Below are 19,292 nucleotides of genomic sequence, written 5' to 3'. Positions count from 1 at the left end.
TCAGCTCCACCGTATGCCTGTGCCTGAGGGTGTGTTGGCAAAGCAGCTGTATGTTGAGAGTGCTGCTCTGAAGTTGGCAGCCGTGCCAAGTCAAAGAGGAAGCATCTCTTAAAAAAAAAAAAATGCCTGTCCTCTTCCCAGACTCCATGAGCACAAGTTACTGCCTGTCCAGGGTCACTGAACGCATGAGCTGACTTTGATCCACGCTGTGCCCGCGCGGGCTGTTGCTGTGTTGGCAGTCAGGCCTGGCCTGCTGTCGGGATGCTGTTTCGTATTATTATCTTTGCATATCTGCTTCATGGTAAATTATAGTGGTGCCTGCAGCTCTTTCCTGTGTTAGCACTTCATAAATTGGAATTTAAAATCGCTCCGGGGACCCAGGTTAAAAACTTTGAATCCTCTGAATGAGGATTGGAGTCAAATCCTTGTTTTTTAAAAAGATCTGGCAGTTGGAAGTGTTCTATTGCTAGCAGTTGGGTCCAGGGCTGTCACAGAGATGTACAGTATTCAGAAGTCCCATCAAGGAGAGCAGCCTCATCCAAGCGATACTGTGCCAGAACTAACATGCCCATTGTGAATGGGGCTGACCCAGCCAAGCTGCTTTGTGGATCACCATGGACTGATAGTGCTGCATCATGGAGGAGACACAAGTCAGCGTCAATCTGTGCATCACTGCACCATGTGGACCTTTCCTTACTGTACATCTACCTTAACTTCAGCCTTGTAGCCATTAAATACCTGTCTAGCGTAGGATCCTCCTGCAGGCAGACGAAGATGCACCTCCAGAGATGTATGTCTATCCTATCTATGTACCTAGAGAAGGATCTGAGTTGAGTAGCTTTGACCAGTTTGAGATCTTGACTTTGGGATGCATAAAACTAGGACTTTTTCTCCAAATCCTGCCTATAAAATTCCTGCTGTCTCCAAATGCTGTATGTGTCAAGTACAGCTGAATTAGTTCTTGAAAGCATGCTGTTACAGTAGTTTTTCTGGGTTTTGGGTGGTCATTTAAGCAGATTTAATAGAGTTTCTCTCTACGGAACATTAATAATTCCATTTGAGTGGCTAAGAGTGGGAGAATATTCAGGCTTGGGGATTGAAAGGAAGAGGTTTGTTTATTGTTCCAAGGCACTGTAAACCCAGAATTTGACAGAAATGTAAATGCATACAGTCATTTTGCTGATTCATCTTTTATTACTGGTTTTGATAAAACATATAATACAGGCATGGCCCTAAAAGGCTTATTTCTAAGGTGACACATGCTGACTTGCAGCCACACACTCTCCTTCCAAAAATGAGTAACTCCTGGGGTATGTGTGGCTTGTGGCTGGGTTGTGATAGGTAAACGGGAAGGAATTAGTGTGGTCACCATCCCTGCCACCCCTGGCAGCTCTGACAGAAAGTGCATTACCAAGCAGCAGCAGCGCATGTTTCCAGAGGAGATGTGGAGTTTATTACAGGGGGTGAAGAGGGGAAGCTGTGTGAGTGACAAAGCCCAGCCCAGGTTGATTGAAAATTCCTGGGGACATTCTTCCCTGCACTGAAAGGGTCCAGGCAGGGAGCTAAGGCAGTGGCTTGTGCGGGTATAAGCCAGGTGTTGGTTCTGATTCAGTGATTGCATACTTTGACAGTATAGTCACAACTACTGATGATAACTGCATCCCCAAATTTTATATTTTTTAGGGGCCCATCTCCTTTATACCCTAAAGACAGTCTGCAAAGAAGTGGGCTGGTTTGGTGGGCAGTGCAGGTCAGTAGCCCAACTTGGGGACTTTCTCTTCTGGCTGCAGTACAGTCTGGAGACTCATCTCCCAACTCCTCAGCTGGGGACAAGGTTAGACAGTGTGACTGTCCTGTCCAGCAGCTATCCCTGTGCCCAGCAGTTAAATATAATTTTCCTACCACAGGATCCTTATATCTGCAGGTTTTAAGGGGGGAGTGACATTTTGAGCAGAAATGCCTAAAACACAGTATTGCTCCAGGCTGAGAAAGCATCTTTTCCTTATCCCTGTATCCCCGCAGGGCAGAGCAATGCTTGCCCATCTGCATACCCGCAACCTGGTGTGCTGAATAAATGCAGTCTGGAAACCAGCGAGGGTGTCTGTGTGTGGCCCAGACTGCAAATTGCAGAGTTGGAGAGGGGATGGGTTTGCGTAGTCCGTGATAGTCCTACACGTCTGGGGTGGGAGACGGTGTTCCTGCAAGTGGGAAGACAGCAAGCCAAGCATGGGAAAAGGAGGATGATTGTGAGACGAGTAGGAGGGAAGGAAAGGGCAGAGACAATAGTTCAATTTAGCAAAGAGGCAGTGATTGAAGGTGTGAGGATTTGGCAGAGTATCTTCCTGAAAACCCAAACTTCCACAGGCAGAAGGTAATTTTATGTTTAATTCAGTGCCGTGCTTGATGGGAGGGAATCTGTTCTGCACAGGACTCTCTCATCAGTTTTCCTGCCTTGGCCAGAAGCACTGTGGGTAATGAGGAGGGTGATCTGTGTTTGCCTCTTTTTTAGCATTTCACAGTGAAATTCAGGTGTTCTTCACAAGACTGGGACACAAAATCATTTTCTTCTTTGACTCTTCTTCCCACAAGAAAAGTGGATTTCTGTGAAGCCTGAAAACAAAGATCACTGTAGTGAAAGACATTTTTCCAGTGACTTCAGTGTTGCATCTTTCTGGGGCTGTGGAAGTTTGTTCCCTTCTTTCCGAGAGTTGGTTTCACGTTGTCAGGATTGTCCCGTAGAGAATAAGTACATTCAGTCTTATATATGTATGGTCATGCAGTGTAATCAGAGATTTACATGCATTGCATGTTTGTTGAATGGTGTTTACATTTTGAGGATAGGTCTATTTTTCAGTCACTCTTTTAGCATTTTGCAATTAAAATGCATACTCATCTGTCAGCATGTTTTGCTGGCAGTTCTGTGATGCTTTACTGGTTGATCTAGTTGATTTCACCTCAAGTTTTATCCTTCAGTCCTGGGTGAAAAATGTAGTTGCACAAACTATATAGAAATTAGCAGTGTTTCAGAGCTGTTTTTTGTCAGGGATTGTAGATCACACTTAAAGTACTGTACCTCTCAGGTCTGGCTTTGTGAATTCAAGGGTCTGTGGGTTTACATGAACTTTTTGTTTCCCTCTACTCAAAATGAGAAGAAAAAAAATCATTCCACTATTCTATGGCAAAATCCCAGGAGAATATCCATTATTTGCACTAAGAATGTCCCAGAGCTTTGTCATTGTTCTGGAAGGGCCTGGAGGAGTTTTGCTCCCGTTCCCAGGCCCTTGCTTTGCTTTTCCAACACTGCATCTGGGGGTCATATGTAAGGTTACAAATCAAAGCTGGAAGATTTGCATGCTAATATAAACTACATGCAAGCGTTGGTGCAGAGCAGGAATCCCGAACATGAGAAGCTGAAAAGGAGGTTGGACTTTAGCAACTCCTCCTTGCAATTGTGAGGCTGATGCGCAGGGAGCTGTTGTCATTTGTGCAAGTAAGGCTACATACCTACAGCGTGCACAAATCTGCCCTGTGCCTGTATGTGAAACAGGATCAGCAGTATCATGGTGTGCTCTGTCTTCATGTGGCCACAAGCTGTGGATGCTCTAGCACTGTGTATGAGCTCCATAGTTGGGAAAACGCATCAGTACAACCCTTCTGGTATGATGTGGTATGATGTAGACAGGCCCTTATTCTCAGAGCAGAAAGAAGGGTACTTGGAGAGGTCTCTCATGGGCATAAATAACTCTGTGAATAGATGTGTGAGATTTGGTGTTAACTAGAAAGCAGCAATTTCCGGATCATGTTTTCTCTCTCTGTGTCTCATCAATCTCGATGCATTTAACACAGTAGCAAGCAGGTTCTTGTTAGTTCTCATTTGACCAAGCTATTCCTGTATCACTGCACCCAGGGCACTTGATGGCAAAAATCCCTTTGCCTTAAATATGAGCAGACCTTCACTCGTCCTATTTTGAAGATCTCCCAGGCCCATTTCTCTTGTGTCAGACTTGACAGGTCTTTGAAGTGACCCAGGTTATCAGCTAAAAAAACCCCAAACCCTGCTAATGCAACACAGATATTGTATGTCTGCAAGAATTAGACACATTATATTCTGCTCACACACCCCTAAGAAAGAAGTAATAAAACAAGCTCGGCAAGAGGCTTGGAGGTGGTTTGTAACAGAGCTGCAGGGCTCCCAGCCATTCCAGTTCTGCAACTCACTGGTCAAGTTACTGTCAGAAATCATGGGTGCAAATTCTGCTTTTTACCTTTTTATGTCTCTCATGGCCATGCAAATGACCATGGAAAGAAATGCAGCAGGGAGGTTTCACCCCTGTTGGCTTACTGCTCTGATTGTGTGGGACGTCTTAACTGGGGCTGGGGAGGCCTGCAGTCGGTGCTTAGAAACCCAACTTGGCAAATGCCAAAAACCTGAGTGGTGATGATGAGACTAAATAGAAATTTGAACCATGGGCTTTGAAAGTTCATCAATGTATGAGAAAAAGATGGGAGGCTAAGTATTGTCTTACTCTGCCTGTGTAAACATGATGAGCTGGATTTGTCAGTCAGACACAACCCTGTTACTTGTCTGGTCTGTACCCCTGAAGCTAGGAAACCAGCAAAAAACCATCTAGCTAGGTGCCTCCATGCTCAAATGAGCTCCTCTTCCTGTGTTCCCAGGGACGTCTGCTGGGTGGCTTGAGGCATTTGTTTACTATTCTCATTTGTGTACCAGGATTTGGCAAAGAGAAATGGATTTGATTCTGGTTAATTCTGCACCAGGAAGAAGGTTTGTGCCCATACAGGGTGCAGTAGTGGTGGAGTTTTTTAAACTAGAAAGGACCGTGCTTGAGTCTCAAGAGTATGGCTTGATTCAGAGCTAGAAATTAGTTTTTCTTGTACACAGAACAGATTTGATGTGATATGGTTGAAAAGAGAAGCAACAATTATCCAGCATTAATCCTCTTGCATTGCTGTTCGAAGCTGAAACAAGACCCTCAGAAAAAAACATGGAAGGAAGGAAAATTCTCCTATCCCTTCTTATTTTAATTTCTTTCCCCCCCTCTCTCTGTATGTTTAATTTGACTGTAAAATAGCTTGGAAATTGTGATGCAAAGTGGAAATGCTGTGTCCTGCTTAAATTGTCTGTTTGATGGCAGCTCACAGATGAGAACTGGCGAACACTGAGGCTGTCCAGTTTGTTCCATCCCAGCATACTGTAACTCTGCTTTGCTTCCAAAACTTTGGTATGTGCAACATTTGTCCATGAGACCCGTGGGTCATTTTGGCTTTTTCTCAGTTACACTTTTCCCCACTGGTAATGGAAACATGAGCTAGGTAGAGGGATGTCCATGAAACCACATCTGCTTGGTGAAAAAGCCAGACACCCTGCACCTGCATGCAGCCTGCACCAGCCCCCGTGCCCAGGACTGCTCTAAGGCACCCTGCCATGGCAGCAACCACCCTGTGAGAAGCTTTCCTGTTTGGGGCTGCTTTGGTTTCATGTTTCTTCTGAGCCTCATCTCTGTTTCTCAGCTTAGCCTTCAAATTCCTGGGGCGAGAACAGCTCTAGAGTGAGGTTTAAAATAGCTCTTCCTTGGCCCTGCCCTGGCTGAGTTGTGGGCCCTTGGAGACCGTTGTGCTGAAAGGTGACATCATTGCAAGGCACCGGTGCTGGACTTGCTATGGGCTTGGGGCTGAGGGTCTGACTTCATCTTTGTGGGAATTTCCTGGGTTTCACAGTGCTTTTCAGAGACTTGTGGATGCTGGTGAGCTGGGAGAGGATCCCATGCTGCACTCACTGAATCCAGAGTCAAATGCCATCCAAGCCAAGTGAAGACACAGGTGATATGTGCGGGAGGAGCTCTTACATTCTCTGTGCTTATTCCTGGGGCATTTTACTCTCCCTGCTGCCACTCTGGCTCTTGTATAGGGCAGGAATTGAGGACGCTGGGGAAACCCTGGCTAATGGTGCCAGTGTCTTGTAGGGGGAAGAAAGTACCTAAAATCAACCACTCTGCTTCTGGAAGGTGAGCAGCTTTGCTGCTGTGGCCTCATGGGTACCAAAAGTGCTGTCTCTACACCGTTATCACTCCAAATCTGGGTCTGGGCCAGCACCGATATGTACTTGTCAGAACATCTTTGGCATTAAAATGGTTACACAAGCAGTAAGTCAGCACAGTGCCTGTAGTCTGGTAATTTAGAGCACAGATGTATGTTGACTTTGTGGAGGGCTGCTTTTTGAGCTGTTTTAATGTAAACTCCACCAGCTAACTGAACCAGCTGAAACTGCTGCAAGCCTTGCAGGAGTTGGGCTGACTTTGCATGGAAGCAGACCAGGGAGTATTCACATGCTGAACTGTGCTGGTGGAAAGCTTCCAGCTCATAGGCAGTCATAGCATCTCAATATGCCTAAAAAGAGTGTCTTTTCCAACTCAGTCGAGATTCACTGGAGGACAAAGATCCAGCTCTTTAATAGGAGTCTTTGAAGAAGCTGACATTCTCCAGGATAAAAGGGGCTATCATGATGATATCTGCATACAAATTGCACCATAGCATTTGTTTTTGCATTCATAAAACTTTTTTAATAGGTGGTATTTACTGTAATTACTTATTAAAGGTTAACAGCACCTTCTCTTATTTGTGCAGGGATATTTCTAGTCTCTGCTTTTCAGTCTTGTCTGTCTTTACCAATAGCTTGTGTATTTGTGGATGTTCTTATCTTGGTCTCATCACACTGCTCATTTCATTTCATTTATCTTCCACACCAGCTCCTCTGGCTGTAGAAACCAAAACATTAGCTTCTAAAAAGCCAATTGAAAAATCGGTCACATGAGAATAACCTGAATTCTTTAGCCCAGGGGTTTGTGCCAGCTGGAACTGGATATTTTCCATTGAAAGCAAGACATTCAATGATAAAGTCATGCCCAGTGACATTTGAGTGAATGCTTTTTGTAGTAGGAAGTCACCTCTCCTCATCACTTGGTGTAGCCAGTAAAGGGAGAGCAGTAACTTCAGTTTGCAGTAAATTTTCTGCTCTGTGGCGGGTAAAATGGAAGTTTCCCAGAGCTAGAATGAAACAATAATTAGCAGCTGTTAAAATCCCCCTGACATCCTGCATCTTCTTTCATCCAGCATGAATATTAAGAGCTGCTTATCAAGCTCAGTTCCTGATTAATATTCTCCAGTTTGTACAGGCCCACGTCTTGTTTCTCTGAAGAAGGATTTATTTTAAAATACATAGTAGACTAAAAACGACTGAATTTGTGAAATTAAAAATTGCACATTCTTAATGGCTGGAGCGCCCGGTTATTGTGCAGTGAGTTGTTTGTGACTTGTACTTCAATTATTACTTATTGTTAAGGATTTTTTTGTTATGGATTTTTAAGGTGAAGCTTTTGAATAGCAGCTGTGTTTTGACTCTATAAACATGGCAGATACATAAAGCAGATATTTTTACCTTAATTAATTATTGTAGTAATTTGTAATTTGCAGTCACAATTAAAGCTGAGTTCTGCGTGTGTATGGACTGTAGGACAATACTGTGCTTACATGGAAGAGCTTGTTCCAGGACGTACAAGATGCTTTGGTTTTACCTTCTTTAATCAAGAAACGGTGTGCTGAGTGCCTGGGACTTGCCGTGGGTAGCACTAGCTGCATGCTGGAGCGGTGGCTCGCATGGCTCAGTTTTGGGGAGCTGCCGGATGCAGAAAGTCCTCCCTCAGCTCTGCGGGCAGCTCACCAGGGCGATGCTGGGCCTGCCGAGCGTGGGACACTCTCCGTATTTATCTGATATTTCCTGCTGCCTCCTTGTCCCGTTGAGTTTGCATGACCTCGGGCTCCCCCAGGACTTCTTTTCTCATTCTCCCCTGGGATATTGTTGATTGCTTTCACAGCAACCCATTTTAAGATCTGAGGAAAAAAAAACGGCGAGGTAAGCTGATGTAATGTTTGCTGCTCATGAAAAGGTTATGGGCCCGACTAAGGCAGGAGAAACGAATAATCACCACACTCTGATCTCTGAGGGAGAGAAATGTGATATCTAAGGCTTTTGAAACCTCTAGACCTTGCTTTTAAAATCTGGCATTTTACAGATCTTTTTCAAGCAGACAGTTATTCCCCGTTATTTTAAATGGTGGCTTTCAAGAAGCAATTTGATTTAGACAAACAGGCAAAGAAAATCAATAACCATTTCAGATTTTGCACCTGTGTCCCACCAAGCAGATTTTGAGTCTGTTCGTTTCTCACTTCACGAAGAGCTGAGTTATGATTAAAGGCTTTTCTTGCTCCTGCCGTGATCTTCCTATGAAATACAAGTCAGTGCATCTACATGCTGCCTGATTCATCACTCGCTGAACTTGAAGAGACCTAAGGCTCAAAAAAATGTAATTGCTGTTTTAAATGTACAGCAAAATCCTGGCTTGACTGAAGTCAGTGGCAGCTCCATTCCTGCAGAGCCTGGATTTCAGATCTGGGAATGTATCTGCACTGTGCAGTGGAGTCCTGCTCCTATCTGTTCCCTGCACTGAACACATCCAGCCTCTTGTGCACAATATCCTTTTGTATCCAGCTCTGCCCCTCTCCTGTGATGGAGCTGTTGTGCCACTGAACGATGCTGGACTCTTAGTGCAGGATTAACTCCTGTCCAGACAGGATCTTGATCAAGTAGCCTTGCAGGCTGTTAAAAATCTCAGGGACGCGTGATTTTTGTAGGTTCTGAAGAGTAGCATGGGGAAACCCAAAGTTCAATGAAACTCAAAAAACCTGGATGTTAGTGACATACGTGTTTTGTTTCTAGCTTCTGGAGGAAAAAATGTATAATTAAAGAAAAAAACATAATCTTTATTTGCCTGTACAATATGTTTCTCTTATCCCTGTCTTGTCCCCTCTGTGAGAACCCAGGCCCAGAATTACAGTATCTACAGTTGCTTTTGGATTCCAGTTGGCTCCCATCTGTCATGATATGTTCTTAATCGAATGAGTTTTCCATCTGAAAGTAGCTGTTGGATAAGAGAATGAGTAGAAATATTTGTGTTGTGAATTATCTCAGAGTAGAGCTACAAACTTTTTTTTTTTTTTTCTCACAACAAACACATGGAAAAGTATTTTTCAGTGTAATGTGGCTGGTCTGAAAATTGGCAACAGCAGCTTCTTCCTTCACAAGGTCTGACTCCTCTGACTTGTCTGCATGGGTAAGATCTTTAAAGGGGACCTGAAAGCTTCATGTTATGCAGTCTTATCTCCACTCCATGAATCAGGGCAGTGCTGGTGTCACCCTTGTGTATATGATATGGGTGCTGCAGGAGGGAGGTTGGTGGCTTGGTTTTCCAGGAGAAATGTGAGATGCAACAGAGGAATAACCTGGGTTTGCTGACAGTTGTGGTCTCACCCCTTGCCAGCCTTGATTGTCTCTGCTCTAGTGGGAGCAGCAGATAGGTTTCATGCGATAACTGAGCCAAATTCAGGCTCTTAGTCCTACCCTTGGTACTCAGTGAAAGGCCCCAGATCTCCTTAACTGCCTGGGCTCAGCTTGTTTGATTCTCAAATACCATGAAACTGGGCTGCGGGAGATGAGAAGCAGACTGCCTTCGGGACTGGACATGGTTGTAACAAGCAGAGACGAAAGTGAGGCTGCAGGACCTCCGTGGTTTCCAGGACACTAGATGCTGCCTCTCTCATACCCGGAAGGGAAAAATCCCTCAGCAGTCCTTGGAAAAGCATTGTTAAGCCTGTTCTTCAACATCCCTCCAGGGGTTTTCATGCAATACCTGTTACTGTTAAAAGCCAGACGCAATTACTGTGCATCAGCACCTTAGAAGATGGGCGAGTGTCCTGGGAGAGATGGAGAAGAGGGTGGTGTTTATCTGTCCCCCCATGGCTGGAGACAGAGCACTTCACTTCTGCATCCATGGCAGAGGGAGGAGAGATGCTTTCTTCTTTCCTCTGCCAGATCCTTATCTCACTCCATATGTGAAACCTGGAAATTACTTTAAAGACCCAGGAGCTGGCCTAGTTGTGATTTCCATGGCATTGGTGTTGTGTAGTCCCCTTCAGTAGTCACCCATGCTGCCTCCATCCTGTGTTTGCTAAAGTATTGTTGTGTATCTGTCATCAAGGCAACAGGACCTGCATTTGGCCTAAAGGCAAGCATATGAGAGAGAAGAATCTGGCTCATTTTTTTCCTTTTTTTAAAAAATGTTTTGGAGGTACTAGGGTCAAAAGAAAACATTTGAATATATATGTGTGCGTGTGCATGTATGTGTAAATAATTCTTTATCACAGCTTCTGGCAAAACGGTGTTTCTGTAAGATGATTGCTTTGGGGGTGGACTGGGGCTGGACAAGGGAAATCCAGGGCTTGCTTTGGGCTTGTTTTGTTGTTTCCACTGATGTAAGAAATCACCGTCACTCTTACTGACCTGCTTTACATCACCTGGGAATCAGTCTGTTAGGTGCCAAAGTCGCTAAGTGGTACCATGTGACTCAGCAAGGGCTGTGTGCTGTGGGGTTGAGCTGTTCCACATGGGTGTGCATAAGCAGCTGTGTTGCATGACTGTAATCTCACAATCCCCCTGGAGCTGAGTTCTCTTTGGATTTCCTTGTTGAACTAGAACCATGTCTTGCCTGGGAAGAGCCATGGTCACATCTCCATATACAAGGAAACCTGGAGCATGAGGTTGGAGATGAGCAGCCCACTGTGGGCTGATGCTTCAGGGGTAGAATAGCTCTCCTAGCCATGCCTGCAGCAGGCCCTGGGACTTTCAGATGGGCAGAGGTAGAGGTCAGGGTGCTGTCACAGACCAGAAAATGTGTCATCGCGCAATTAAAGCTTTAAATCCAGGGAGAGCTGGAATTGGTGGGAGCTGGTGATGGGGATGAGTGGGAGAACACTGGGTGCTCTCCTGAGACCTCTGCTAAAGGCTGCAACAGGGGAATGACTTTAACTTAAGCTAGTCCTGCACCCAGGGCTATATTCCTCATTGTGAGCAGGAGCAGCCAGTGAGATGTGGAATTAACTGATGCTGACTGCTCAGCCTGTGATTCATGGCTCACACTGACCACTGACTTGTGTTTCCTTCTCCCTGAACAGGTCTATATCATCAATGTAACATGGTCTGACCTGACTTCCCAGGTCATCTACCGGAGGTATAGCAAGTTCTTTGACCTACAGGTAAGTCTGTGTTGTCTAACATGAAATATTATTTTTACTCACACTTCTAGTCACATTTCCAGGGAAGTTAATAATGCCTTTAAATAAGGTTTTGTACTTGTTTGATCTGTTACATATCATGATTTTGAAACTTTTCAGACTCTGTTCTTGTAGGGTATAAGTAGGTGGTATGCTCATAGTGAGTAACTTGCACTGTAAAGAGATTTTAAGCTGACATTTTCATGAATAGTTTCTATTGAAGAGGGGATCTAATTTTAAATACTTCAGATGCACTTAGAACAGAGAGAGTGCTACATTTTGGGCCCCCAGAAACTACTTACCCAAATCACTGTAAACAACAGAGCTTTTGCACACTCCCACAACAGTTCAGTAATGGAGATGGTAGTGGAAACCTTCCAGAGCCGCCCCCTAACCATCTACCCAGCCAGCCGGTGTCCTGGCTGGTTTGTACAGCTCCTTTGCTGTATTCCGTGCCTATATATTTAAATTTCATAGAAAGTTTTCTTGCTGGATAGCTGCTGACCAAAGTCTGAAGCCAGGAAAGGGAAAGAGTCCAAATTACAAAGTTTCAGTGTGGACATTGTCTACTTTATTTCTGGTATGGCTCCCAGGCACCTGCCACGGGTTGGAAGAGCTTTCTGACTGGCACCCTGTTCAGCAATAATCCAGATCCATGGATACTGTGGTATCATCATGTCTTTGTAGGCAGCAAAACTGTAATTGCCTGGGGTGAAAACAAAAGCTGTGGTTTGACAGACTCCTGAAATTTGGGGGAAATACTGGTTTTGGGCTGGAGCTTGTGTTTGGAGCTGGGCTGTGGTTAGAATATCAAGTGAGTCCCCACAGCCAGCATTAAGGATGTATGCAGCTGATGGGGCTGTATCCTGGGAGATAACATTGAGCCTTTAGCCATGATAAATGATGAAAAAAAGGGTTCCTCCCTTGGGTACCTGATCTGAGATATCTGGAAAGTCCTAGTTTTATCATTGCTCCTCTTTGTGTCATTTCTGGTACTTGGACATCTGAATTCTCTAGCCTGTTTTGCAAGCTGTATTGGTTATGGCCTCCTGGCTTTTCCAGTGGAAAGTAGGACCACTTCTGTGGCCAGTCCTGGTTTCTGTGTTTGTTGTGTGGCGGCTGGAAGATAAGAGGGAAGTTCTTGAGCTTCCTCTTGTGCCCCTCTCCACTTCTTACTGGGCTGAAGTGTAAGGCTTGCCAGTCCCACTGCTGTGAAGAGCCTGTCAGTGGCTTCCCTGTGTCTGATGTACCTGCTAAAGACGTGCAGATCTGCAATCATAAGCATTTGTTGTCAGCATGCGGATTGTGGCCAAAACTGTTTCTTTCTCTCTGTTCCTTTTCTTTTTGCCCCAGTTCTGTTTTCATGTGTATGTTCTTCTGGGTCTCCTGGCCTTTCCTGGTAGGTTTGAAAAGTTCCCATCAAGCGTGGAGTTATCAATGGGGTTAGTGTGTTGGACAGGAAATGATGTCTCAATCAGGGAGTGAGTCCTGAAAGGTCCCATTGATAAGTGCAAGGGGGCCTAGCGCCAGTGGAAAACTCTTGCTTGCATAGCGCTTCTCCCCCCACGAGAAAATACGACAAGAAAGTAACAAAATTCCCTTCCTTAACCCTTTTCCCTCCCAGGGATCTTTGTCAGGGTCACAACTGTGTGAGCAGTGACAGCCCTCTGCAATAGCCACTTTAGCTCTTGCAGTGTGAGATGCATGTTACTAAAATTGAGGTCTTCACCTGGGGCTTCCACAATCATCTTGTGCCTCTGTAAACATGTCACTGTGGCAATCTGTGCCTCAGTTTCCCAGCTGTAAGATGGGGGCAAGGCCCTATGTGCTCAGGCTGCCATAAGGTGCTTTTAGATTCCCGGAGGTGATAAGTAACTTTTTTTTTTTTTTCCTCTTTCTATTATTTTTTTCTGGGCTTTGGATGCTGCCTGAACACCTCCTAGGTGAGGGTGATTCACTTTGGGTCTTGAATTGCAACTTGTATTTACAACTCTAATGAAGCCTGCAAAGAGAGTTGGAAAAGCAAATGGAAGGTTAGGGCACTTCAGGGAAACCCTTGCATTTTGGGAAACCTATGGCTTGATGCGCAGTGATTCTTGCTCAATAGCAAATTTGCTCTGGATAAGAGGATGACCTGTGCTTTCCAAATTTTTGATGGAACTTGAACTTCTAACCTAGCACTGTTTGGACCTGGGTTTTGCAGCCTGATACCGTGTGTGGTAATGCGGCCTTAGCATAATCAGTCTACTTTGATAACATCCCTGCTTATCACCACATGGCACCTCCAGCAGAAAATCCAGCAAATGCTCATTGAGTAATGCTCAGTCGATTCATGAGCACTGCTTACATCCAAAACAGCTGGAGTCTTCAGGTCTCTGCCAACTCCACTCATCCCACTGTGTCCACAACAGAGCTGCACTTCAGGGCTTCTGAAGCCTGCATGTGTCTCATTTGCTCTTGACTGGAAGTAGAGGAACAAAGACTGACTTGTAATAACTTAATCAGGGCTACAGTGCCTGGTGTTGACAGTGACACTGGATAGGACTCATGGGGAAACCTGGGGGGCTGCCCAGGGGCAAGGAGGGAGGAATACGATAATTAATTTCACTACTGCTACGTCATGTTTCTTTAAGAGCCCACCCTTCCCCAAACGACTGTCTCTGTGGGAAGTGGCTCAGTGGTTTTGAGAAGCCTTGCATTACTGGGTTTTTCTGAAACACTTCCTAGCAAATCCTCTTAGGCACTGCATGCAGTAAGGGGCTGCTCCATCCCAAGGATTCAAATCCCAAAAGTGTTTGGCTGTGCTATTTCGGCAGTGCATATGCTTGAATTGGGAGCCAGGCCGTTTCCAAGATGAGTAATAAGGTAATGAGACTGGACATACCATGAGATTTGGAAGCTGGAGTTTGCCCCATGAAGGTGTGAGAAGTACAGCAAACAGAACCCACTGCAACAAGCCAGGTGTCAGCCCTGTGCTGCTTCAGTGAAGGCTAGAGATCTATAAATATGGGCTTAAATTAAATCAGGGCGTTGCTGCATCATTTAATTGTGCAATCAAGTCACATCTGCTGCTGAGCATGGGTCAGATGATGGCAGCAGAATACATTGTGGGTGCCAATGTTTCAGTAAATAGGATTGAAAGTATTGCATTAACTCTGCATAGATGAAAGCATTTTGATAAATTGCTTGTCAAGTCCAATTATCTGTTTTCTTTCACCCTGGGGAGGCATTTGCACCTGAGCACCACATGGGGTCAAATCCACCTTGTAATGTAATATTTTAAGTGTTGCTTTCTCGTGCACTTGCCTGCGATGCAGAACGGGGGAGCCTGAGGTGCCCATTGCTAGGAGAGTGATGTGGTAGTGCTGACCCTCAGAGCAGGCTGGTGGCTCTCTGAGGTCTCCCATCATTGCTGATGGACTTGCTAGTGGTGGTAGCAAAATCCTGTCCTGAGCTGGTAGTTAAGCAACGCTCCTGTTGTTCCCAAAGGAGCTGAGAAAGGACACTGGTTTATTGGGATAGCAGGGATAACTCCTGGCATTTCCACTCTACAGTAAAATACAGATGTAAGGCCCACATTTCTCTTGTTGGAAGTGCTTTTGGAGGGTGTTAACAGGATGGGGAATTTGCAGTTGAGTATGTGCATAATTACCCAAAGCATAAGGTGGAGAAGTGGGGGAGTGCAGCCAGCTCACCCTCCAAATGGCTGTGCTGGACCTGAAAGCAGCAACAAAATTTGCAGCTGGCAAGTATGAAACTGTGGTTCTTTCCACAATCCCCATATCATCTTTCCAGTAGCTCAGTGCCACTTTGGTCTTTTTATAGGTATTATGACCCCAAATGGGTGCTGCTCTTTGCTGCTCAGAAACCCTGCCCCTGTCAAAGTGAGCAGGGAAAATGTGACCAAGCTTCAGTGCCTGGTGTCTTAGCTTGAATCACCAGTGGCTCATCTGAATTTTATCCAGTGACTGCAACTGTTCTGGTCTGATTTCATGCCTATGTTATTTGGTGCCTGGAGTCAAGAGTATGAACAGGACAAGACCCTTGGCAGAGGGACCAGACCTTATGTTCAGATACTGGCCTCTCCATTGCACCCATGAGGATGGCTGGGTCTCTATGTGCAGAAGATCCTTTCTCACAATAGCAAAATGCAGCTTTCTCCAAGGCAAAACACAGCAGCTGGCTTTAGTGGTGTGCCATAATCCCACGTTGTATTTCTGGCTGTATGAGAGGCGAACAACGTCCCTGCCGGAGCCACGGCAGGAATGTTAGGTAGGCAGATCGCTGTCTCTGTGCACAATGACCCACACAGACGTTTTGGCTGCAAGGAGACATCTGAAATGTCACAATTTTGAAAAGGCAAATAAACAAGGCTCTGTTCAAGCATTCACTTTGTGTATCAGTTAGCAAAAAATTATCTGCCTGATGTGGTCTGCTGATCTAAGCAGGTTTTCTTCAAAGTGGTACAGAAAGAGGAACTCACTCGCAGCCAATTAGAACATTAAAAACATAAAGAATATCAAGAATTTTATTAGGGAGCGGAAAGAGATGTAAGTTGTTTCCAGGCTGATGATAAAACATCAAGAGCTTCATTTTGTTATTGCTAGGGTCATCCTGATTGTTTATAGTGCTGTAATGGAGTAACTGAGTATTGAAGAGGACTTTAAACAAAAATGGTACCATAAAAACCAGTAATTGTAGTCTGTATCTCTGCTTCTCTTATTCAGATTGGAATTCATCTGAACATTGCAGCTATTGATCATTCTTCTGTTACGTGCTCTTCTGTACAAACATCCCTTTCTCTGATACAGCTTGGGGTAATAAATTTTGTAACATCCATGCTCACTTCCAGTTCGGTGGTTGTAACTGCCATGTGCCTGAGCACCCTGTATTTAACTGGGTCACTATGATTCAAAATGGGACCTGGTGGCTTTGGGGTGCAGGCTTTCCGGAACAGAGCAAAGGGGGAATTGGAACAGGGTGCTTGTAGTGTAGGTGCCTGATGTGATTCTGATGGAACTGTGTATGTTCACTGTGTATGTTCTGATGGAAGTGTGTGTTAATTTGGGTTAATTGCCCAAGTGGTGACTTTACAGTCCTAAATCTGGTGGTCCACTGCAGTCTAACTCACTAATGACTGTTTTGGCAGGACCTATGATATTTTGTGTTGAAACATTCATGCTTTTAACTCTGCAGTAGTGGTAATGGACAAGCTCAAGCATGTGCTGAATTTATCAGTGTTGAAGAGTATAGGCAAGAATGCAATGGGGCACGCGTGCTCCTGCATTTGCCAATGCTAACTCCTACCTCTTAACCCGCCAGGTCTCTTTGGCAGGATGAGTGGAGGCACAGCCTGGTCTTCTCAGCAATCCACAGCAGTAGGGTCACTCTGCAGTGCGTGATTCTCTCTTCCATAGGTGCTACCCTGCGTGTAGCTCCTGGCACTGTGGGAAGGGAAGGAGGGCTGTTGATGTGGCTCCATGCGTGATGCAGCTTGCCCTTCTCACAGCGTGGGAGGTTTGCGTTAAAAAGATTCCCAGCTTCTGATGAACTCAGGGAGTGTTTCTGTTGAGCTACGTGTATGCATCTGAGGGTGCGTATGGAAACAGGCTGGAAAGCTGGAGGAGAAGGTGGGATTGCATAGGGTAGGATGTGGGGAGGAGCAGCATAACAGAGGGTTGTTGCATCAAGATGTGGTGCAAGTGCACAGTGAAACACAAGGTAAAGGGGGAGAAAGGAAAGATTTTACTTAATGGCGTTGCTCCTACTGGCCTGTGTTGACAGCAGGGGAACTGGGCTCTGCAGTCAGAGTGTGTGCCTTCCTCTGCTCTGGGCTCTGCTGGCCTTGGCCAGGATGGTCTGGGTTGCAAGGATCAAATGTCTCCTGCTCCCATTCCCTTGGTGAGGGATGCTGGGCCTCAGCATCCTGGCCCTGCTGTAGACATGGAGAGCTGCTGTGAAATCTTCTTCCAGCTCAGGGGCCTAGCTCCATACCTGACCCATGAGGTTCAGACCCAGGGCTTGGCTTCAGGGCCATCCCTCATAGTCACAGGACTGTGGGGATGGAGTTACTCCAGCAGTTGGGATGTAGGGTTTGGTTTGAAAGCAGCTTCTTTAAGAGCAGGACTGAAACTGAAACAAGCCTGGGAAAATTCAGAGGAAATCTGAATGTGGCTCTGTCAACATATCACTTCTCAAAGGTCAGCGCCGGCTCCTTGGGGAGAAATGGCACATCCTTTTGTCCAAGTAAACACGGGCCAGTTGTCTGCTGCCACTGTCCCAGACACTGTGTGGAGAGGCCGGCCATGGCAATGTTTACAGGTGATGCAGAAAATCAGATTTCCAGGAGGAGCCCTGAGCCGCTGGCTGTGAGGGCTGACCGTGCCTCCCATGTTTCGACAGCTGTGCACACGCTCAACTGCAAATCCACATCCTGCTAACAGACTCCAGAAGCACTTTCCAGCAAGAAAAATGTGGGCCTTGCATCTGTAGGTGTAAGAGGTGGCAGCTCCTGGTGCAGTCACACTTGCAAGACTTGGCTCTCAGTAGCAAAGACCCCTTAGTCCCTGCCTTTAGGAAAATAGCCCAGTGGCAAGCTTGCCAGTAACAGGGCTTGCTGGGGGAATTGAGATGCCCCTGGAAAAAAATTAATAGCTGATATGGTTATTGAGCTGGGAACGGTTGTTTCAGCAGATGTAAAGGCTATTTAAATACCATTTTTCCTTCTAGCACTCTGTCAGTGCTTTAGGATACCAGCTGGCTTGGGGCAGTATCTTTTGTCTTCAATGAATAAATGGAATTGTTTACAATCCTTATTTCCATCATTATTTAAATATTTGCTTGGCAAAACAATCTGTTCAGCTTCCAGTATTTGTTTCTAAAGAGACTTTACACATCAGACAAAGATGAGGGCCATGATGGGGAAATGCAAAGTGCCTGCCAAGCTACAATAGAGGCCACATTCAGTGAACACAGCAAATAACCTGCAGTTGAGAAAGGGACCCAGCCTCCAGGAACCCTTGCCTTCACACCTCTGCACTTCAGTGCTGGTTGAGACATAAACTGACACTTGAATACTGCCCATAGACCACAGCATGGGAATCTTCTGCAGGGTGATATTTGTTGCTCAGCACCAATTTAATACAGTCCCCAGCCTGCCCCATTTGCAGGTCTGGCCAGGACATGGGGCAAGCTTAGAAAGGGATGTGATGACGTAGCCAGCCTCTTAGGGTGTGTTGGCAGTAAGGCAAGAGCAGAGGGTACCCACACTTCCCCATCTCGATGGACTGTAGATTCAGTAGAAATGCCCCTCTGAAGAGATAGTGAATTGATTTTGCTATCAAAGGATTAAGGGATTTATTTTTTCTTGATACTGCTGTGAGTCAGAGGTGAGTCTCCTGCTGGTGCCCCATAATACTATCTTAATCTCTCACTGTGTACAGTAAGTGTTGCAATATCAGAAATGCTCACAGGAGTCTTACACTTTCTGGACAAGGTGGGAGTGAGGTTTTGGGGCCGTGGTTGTCCTGACCCCACTGTGGGACAGGAATCTCTGGAAGCTGCATCTCTGAGGCTTGTGCCCTTTTCTCTGTTCCCTTTCTGCACAAGACCAGGGTCTTGGACCCCACCATAGCATCAGTGATTGCGATGGATGCTGTCTGGGGTCATTGCGCACCACATAGGTGTTGTTCCATACAATGCTGATATTCTTCTGTATGTCAACAAGTCCTTATTTCTGTGGTGTTTGTGTTCCTGTGTGTGGAATCAGTAGTATTGAAACATTTCATCACACGCTCAAGAAGCTTTCATGTTACCTGACCCAGACTAAATGCTAATTCACTTCTAAGGTCTTGCAGGATTATGAAATCAAGTGGAAGGCTGGTCTGAAGATGAGGTTTACCCCCATCCTTGTGATCTCCTTGTGTGCTGTGCTGCGACAGTCTGAGCCGCTCCAGAGGAGCTGTGCATTTAGTGATCTGCTCTGACGGCTGAAGGGAATTCACTGCCTCCGCTCATTTCCTGCCTTTTGCAGCCTCTGAGCAGAAATTCCACACTGACAGATCTTTGTTAGCATTCAATCTGTAGCTCTTCTTTAGACAGGCTACTGA

At 45.6% G+C, this 19,292-nt stretch overlaps 1 protein-coding gene across 3 annotated transcripts in view; it reads left to right on the top strand.

Annotated features, from left to right (window-relative positions):
* The window catches only part of SH3PXD2A (SH3 and PX domains 2A), a 248,485-nt gene that overhangs the window by 15,798 nt on the left and 213,395 nt on the right, over positions 1 to 19,292 (top strand). For all 3 annotated transcript variants that reach the window (XM_026851595.1, XM_026851596.1, XM_026851597.1), the window contains exon 2: positions 11,086 to 11,166. The gene's annotated coding sequence lies outside the window, so the exon portion shown is untranslated. The remainder of the gene's footprint in view (positions 1 to 11,085; positions 11,167 to 19,292) is intronic.

This window comes from Athene cunicularia (assembly GCF_003259725.1).
Source record: "Athene cunicularia isolate RWA chromosome 6 unlocalized genomic scaffold, athCun1 chr6_part1, whole genome shotgun sequence".
Taxonomy (NCBI): domain Eukaryota; kingdom Metazoa; phylum Chordata; class Aves; order Strigiformes; family Strigidae; genus Athene; species Athene cunicularia.
Note: the sequence above shows the minus strand (reverse complement) of the source record. Positions and strands in the feature narration are given on the sequence as shown.